General features: G+C 37.4%; 1 long non-coding RNA gene across 2 annotated transcripts in view; it reads right to left on the reverse strand.

The window, feature by feature from the left end:
• Positions 1–1862: 1862 nt before the first annotated feature.
• Positions 1863–5939, reverse strand: part of LOC107061767 (uncharacterized) — a 9514-nt gene continuing 5437 nt past the window's right edge. Inside the window, exons 2-3 of one of the 2 annotated variants that reach the window (XR_001474195.1) lie at positions 3859–4015; positions 1863–2060 (exon numbers count right to left, since the gene is read on the reverse strand). This is a non-coding gene — a long non-coding RNA (uncharacterized lncRNA). Of the gene's footprint in view, positions 2070–3858; positions 4016–5939 lie in introns of both variants that reach the window. The other variant, XR_001474194.1, reaches the window with a different exon arrangement.

Raw genomic sequence — 5939 nt, forward strand, 5'->3', positions numbered from 1 at the left:
TGCATCCGCTTAAAGCAGCCTTCAGACCACTTTAGCGATATTTGACCAACTTTGACCAGCCGCTTAAGTAGCCAAATGACCATTTTAGCGGCACCTAGGGGCTGTTTAAAGCCCAACTTTTCAGTTCGTTTGTTCAACATTTAAAACGCGATAACTTGAGTTATAAAGCTCTGTTTGAGCCGATTTTAGTTGCTATTTGTTGGTTTTTGATGGGGCTTCGAGTAGGGTCATTGGGGGAGAGTTGTGGACTCATTTTATGGTGATTTATCACCTTGAAACCTCTTTTCTCTCTTTTAATTGTGGTTCTTGAATTCTAATTTTTGTTGGTTAATTTGGATGGGTTCTCGAGATCCAATGGTGCTCAAATTTAGATCACAAGTTCCTTGTGCTTGTATGGGCCTAGTGACAGGTTCAATTTTAGAATTTTATTAATAGGTCCCATGAGACTATTTTGACCTAATTTTGGGGTCGGCTTATATTATAGTGATTGGGTATCGTTCTTCTCGATGCAATGTGTAGTTGATGTTATCAATAGTTTTGAGGAATATGGAGAACGTGGTGAAGAGACGGGTGGCTCATGGATGGTTCAAGATTGTAGTTTTGATTCGAGGTAGGCTAATGTCTACTTTCTTGATTGGGCTTTAGTAGATAATGTTTAGTATGAATGGATTGTATTTGTCGAGTATTATAAACCCTTCCATTTATTTATCTTTCTTGATTTGCGTAGAAGTGTTGTGCTTAATGTGGGTGACAGAACCCTTAGTTTAGGCTAGTAAACTTTCTTATAGTATAATTTAGCATGATTATCCTTGTTAGGATTAATACTTGAGGACTTAGTCTAGGATTGAGCCTTAGATGCCTTAGAATGTGCTATATTACCCTTGTAGTTGTGTTTTTCTCCCTGTAGGGCTTGTTTCGTACTGTGTTAATGTTTGAGACTTTAGTGTCTAGTCGTAGCTGTAGGTTGGAATTAGTTGCACTTGGTTGTAGACTGGAACGATATGATTGAGGTAAGAATGGACACCCACATGCCCGGCATGCACACAGAAGATTTAAGAACTAGTAAGAAAACTTGAGGATGTTTCCAGGACTATCACAGCCTTCCACGGACTTTAACTGCGGTAAAGGCACCCAAGGACCCAACATAATCACCTAGTAAAGACTTTAAATTGATCAAAGGGAAAGGTGTGTTCGGACTAAAAATAGAACCTCCCGGTCAAGACTTTAAACTGATCAAAGGGGTAGTTGTTGCTCCCAAATGCACATACAAATGTACGTGGTCGCACAAATAATATGGTGGCTCTACAAGAGCCAGATTGTCGAACCCAAATGAATTATGATTAATTTATATATAATTCAACTAAACCGCACAAAGTAAAGCAAGTGTATCTCAAGTATTTGACTTTGGTATTTATAACTACGATTGCAAGTATTTAAGAATCAAAAGTAACAAACATGCTCAACTTCAATTTCGGTGTGTAAACAATAATTGAGACCATTCCAGGGCTGCAACTTAACTAAGAATTCATGATTCACCTATCTTTCGCAGATTTCATATGGTTATCAAATTACTTATTACAAGGTTAATATTATGATCATGATCTCTCGACCTCTAATCATCTACCCTAGTTGACAATCTAACTATATTGTTGAGTAGGGATAGATTGAATCAACTAGTGAGAATTGAATTTATCTTCTTGTTTCATAACCAAACACAATGCTTATGTATATCTCTATCCTAAACACAAATCAATTCAAATGATATGCAAGAAAATAACATGTTCCTTGTATTCCACATTCTATCTCTCTATTCCTCTCTCAAGTTTAAAAGTAAACAATGTATTTATTTTATTGGAGGCCAAGCATAATTTATACGATAACTAACTTGATCCAAACAAAATCAATTTTCAACAGTCATTCGTAGTCGCTGCCACAAAATAAGGGTTCTTAGCTACTCATGCTAATAAAAAAGCATAAATATAATTGTTTTCATGTAAAAAAGCATAAAGGGTTCTTCCTTTGTTCAATCTCTCATCTGCTCAATGTCCCTTCAAAAACTCCTGCATTAGCTAATCACATGTCTTAGTGTGCAATCATTGCAATATCAATCAGAACATAGAAAATAGCATAAAGAATACTCTTAAAACATAAGGCACATGTGGGAAAATCATAGTAAATAAGCATATAAATACGACCAAGATCACCACCCCACACTTAAACCTTTGTTCATCCTCGAACAACTCTCTATACCATCCGTTATCGATTCACCATTCACACCTACGGACTCATCCACATGCATTTGAACCAACCAGATAATTTTTAATCATGTTTTTGTAGTTCACACCTCATGCAATAAAATACACATTTTTTTAGCACCACAATACTCCACAAGACACAACGTAACCTCCTCGGTAGACTCCTTACAATTCTACCAGTCAATGCAATCAGGTATGAACAAGCAACCAACAATATTCTCTAGCATGTCATGAGTGCCCTCACTATTTTTGTACAACCCTTCTCTCAACATAGCTTATATTCACATGCTTTCAATTTTCAAAGGGCCAATTTTCACAATTCAAGCTCTCACTATCACAAAAGATGTTTTCACATATCACAACATGTCATAGGCTTTCCCTTTGTGTGTGATGACCTTGATTATGCATTCATTCATGGAATAAAAAAAAGCTTTATTCAATTGTAATATCGGTTTCGTGATGGGGAGGATACGTTGTGGATATAATTGGTGACTTTCCTCCTTAATGCAGTTGTTTTACCACTCGACACTTCACCATATTTCCTTTTTTAACCTTACTTCACTTCTTATGCTCACACCTCTTGACCATCCTTGATTATCTTTTGGTTTCCGCCCTTTAGACAATCAACCACTTGCTAGCATATCCTTTTATTTCTTTAGCTTCTTTTTTTCTATGCAACAAGCACTTATGTACTTTAATTCTGGGTTCTTTTCACCCCAGTTTTCTTTTACCACACTCACACTTTCTCTTTTGCATCACTCTATCTTTTGGTGAACCCATCCTTCACTACATAGTGCATTAACTAAGAAAGGGTACCAACAAAATGTATTTGGATCATCATGCGGCTTATCAAAGAATTATTGGCTAAAAGGCTCAAAGGAGCTTCACTAGGGACAATATCATGGAGGCACACACTAGAATCAAATGAGCTATGCAAAGAAATGCCTAGATAATATTCCAAAATTCATGCAAGTCTATATGTCACACACACACATCATGCAAGTTCTAGATGAAGTTTTATACACGAACAAAGCAATCCTCACCAAACATGGAACCATGACATACATGCAAGATTACACAAATAGCATGCTCACACATGACACATTGAGTGCATTTCGACAAAATTAATCTTAATTTGTTTTTATCTTTTCAGAGTCCAATCAAAGAGCCTATGTGTTTCTCATGGAGTAACTTCATTAATTAGCATGCTCAAGAATGACCTACCCATGCCGTCTGGTTGACTTCTAAGCAAGGTTTCAAAGCACCAAAGGTCAAGTTTCTGGACCTAACACTTAATGACTAATTTTCTCTTAAAATGGTCGTCATCCATTCATCATCTGGAATAGTTAGTTCTATGCAAACTTTGACTAATCAAAACACAACACAAAACATAAACCTAGTCTATTCGAGGTCCTCAAGAAAAGAAATCGAAAACAAAAAATGAGGAGCCCAACCTAAAAATAGAAAAAGATTCCACAAATTAATAAACAACTACTAGGGAAATCCATCAAACTTAGACAAATCATTGTCCCTAGTGCAACAAAATCAGAACATAAGTATCGAGTAAAAGAAAGAACTCCCTCAGGCATCTAGGCTCCCTCACCATCATCAGCAGCATTCTCATTCGTCGCATCAGTTGGACTATCTACCAACGTGAGCATTGTATCAGCATCATCAACCTCCTCATCATCATCTTCATCACTATCATCATTAATAGTAGCCTCATCATTATCCACAAGCTTTTGAAATGCGGGCCTATCCTACACATGTTCAATGCACTTTCCGTCAATGGGTAGTTCTCTGCCAAAGAATTCACCTCCCACCGGTAGCTGTGAGACCACCAATGCACAATTGAACCTCAACCATCCCAAACATCCTCCCTATTCAGCTATGATCACATGCTTGATGATCAGTAGACGACAACACGGACCCATGGGACATATCCTAAGCCTTAGTCTTCACAGCATCCACAATGTTATAAACCAAGTAAGGAGCCTTAGGTGGGCACATGATGAAATTGTTTATCTTATTACATTTGCTAGAGTTGTTTTTGAAATTATTTCAAATTTGCAACCTTCTGAAAACCTTTCAAAATAATTCATTAGAGCAATGAATATGGAAGAATTCATATCATAATTCATACAAAAATTATATAACTATTACTTTTGTTCAAAACTTTAAATATGATTAAATAATCAAAGAGGAAAAGATTTTAGAAATCTACATTATTGGTTATATTTATAGTAATAAGTACATATAATCATGTTATTATGTTTTTCAAATGTAAATTTGATTATATTGTGTCACGACCCGAAAACTCGAGTCGTGATTGCACATACTATAACCTACTAGTAATGCTGCCTCAAATCGCAATACACCTTCACGGTGCTTGAATGGATAGAATATTTGGAATCATGGGCCTCACGAAGGATCAGTTGAAGAATATATATCACCAACTCTCATAACACAAATACGGTCTTCAAACCTCAAAACCCTGTCAGAATCCAAGGTAGCCTTCCCAACATCACCTTGCAAAACCCGATCTCAGAAAAAAATCAAGGCCTCACCCTCAAACTGACGACCATTGATCCTGTAACATCCGGCAAAATGAGATAACTAAGAAGAGGCTTAGAATTTGAAAATTTTGGAAAATTTTGGCCAAGTATGGAAAAGGTGAGTTTTTGGCCAAATTTGAACAGACATAACTCCTGGCTCAGGATGAGTTAGGTGTAGTTCCAGTTATGGTTGCATAGCTCATGGAATGGTCTTTCCAACGCCACCGAATTTTCTCGATTCCGAGCTCGTATGAGTGAGTTATGCCCTTTGAAAATTGGGCAATTGGCAGGGAATCCGTCCGGAAATTTAAGGGCATTTTGGTCTTTTCACAAATCATTTCTTTTGAGGTTATATTTTGGAAAGATTTAAAAATCTGGAAATTTGGCTCCAAGTATGGAAAAGGTGAGTTTTTGGCCAAATTTGAACAGACATAACTCCTGGCTCAGGATGAGTTAGGTGTAGTTCCAGTTATGGTTGCATAGCTCATGGAATGGTCTTTCCAACGCCACCGAATTTTCTCGATTCCGAGCTCGTATGAGTGAGTTATGCCCTTTGAAAATTGGGCAATTGGCAGGGAATCCGTCCGGAAATTTAAGGGCATTTTGGTCTTTTCACAAATCATTTCTTTTGAGGTTATAATGTTGTGTTAGACTTATTGTGGATAATTTTTGTTCCATTTTAAAAGAGTAAAGAGTTAGGGTTCTGGAGTGAAGAAGAGGAGAAGAAGAGAGAAAGAAGAGAAGAAGAAGAGGAGATCAAGGAGTTTCCGTCGAAGATCGTTGTGGAAATCGTCGGGGGTGATCCCTATCAAGGTATGTGAGTTCTTTGTGTGGGTTGATACTTTCCCCCACACACCAAGCTCATTTTTTTTTATTTGAAAAGAGATTGGATTTGTTGTTGAAGTTGTTGAAGTTGTTAGTTGTCGTTGTTGAGATTCTTGTTGATTTGGGACTTGTTTCCGGTTGTGTTTTGAGTTGTAATCCATGGTATGTTGAGGGATATGATGATCCTTAGTGTTTGGGGTTGAAGCCCTTGAAGTAAGGGTGTTTTAGAGTTGGCAAAATAAGGGAGAAAAGTCGAGTATCTGGGCGAGGGGGTTGGCGCGTCGCGCCTGCCAGCGCGCCCCAA

The sequence above is a fragment of the Solanum tuberosum genome, unplaced genomic scaffold, assembly GCF_000226075.1.
Source record: "Solanum tuberosum cultivar DM 1-3 516 R44 unplaced genomic scaffold, SolTub_3.0 scf00165, whole genome shotgun sequence".
NCBI classification, from domain to species: domain Eukaryota; kingdom Viridiplantae; phylum Streptophyta; class Magnoliopsida; order Solanales; family Solanaceae; genus Solanum; species Solanum tuberosum.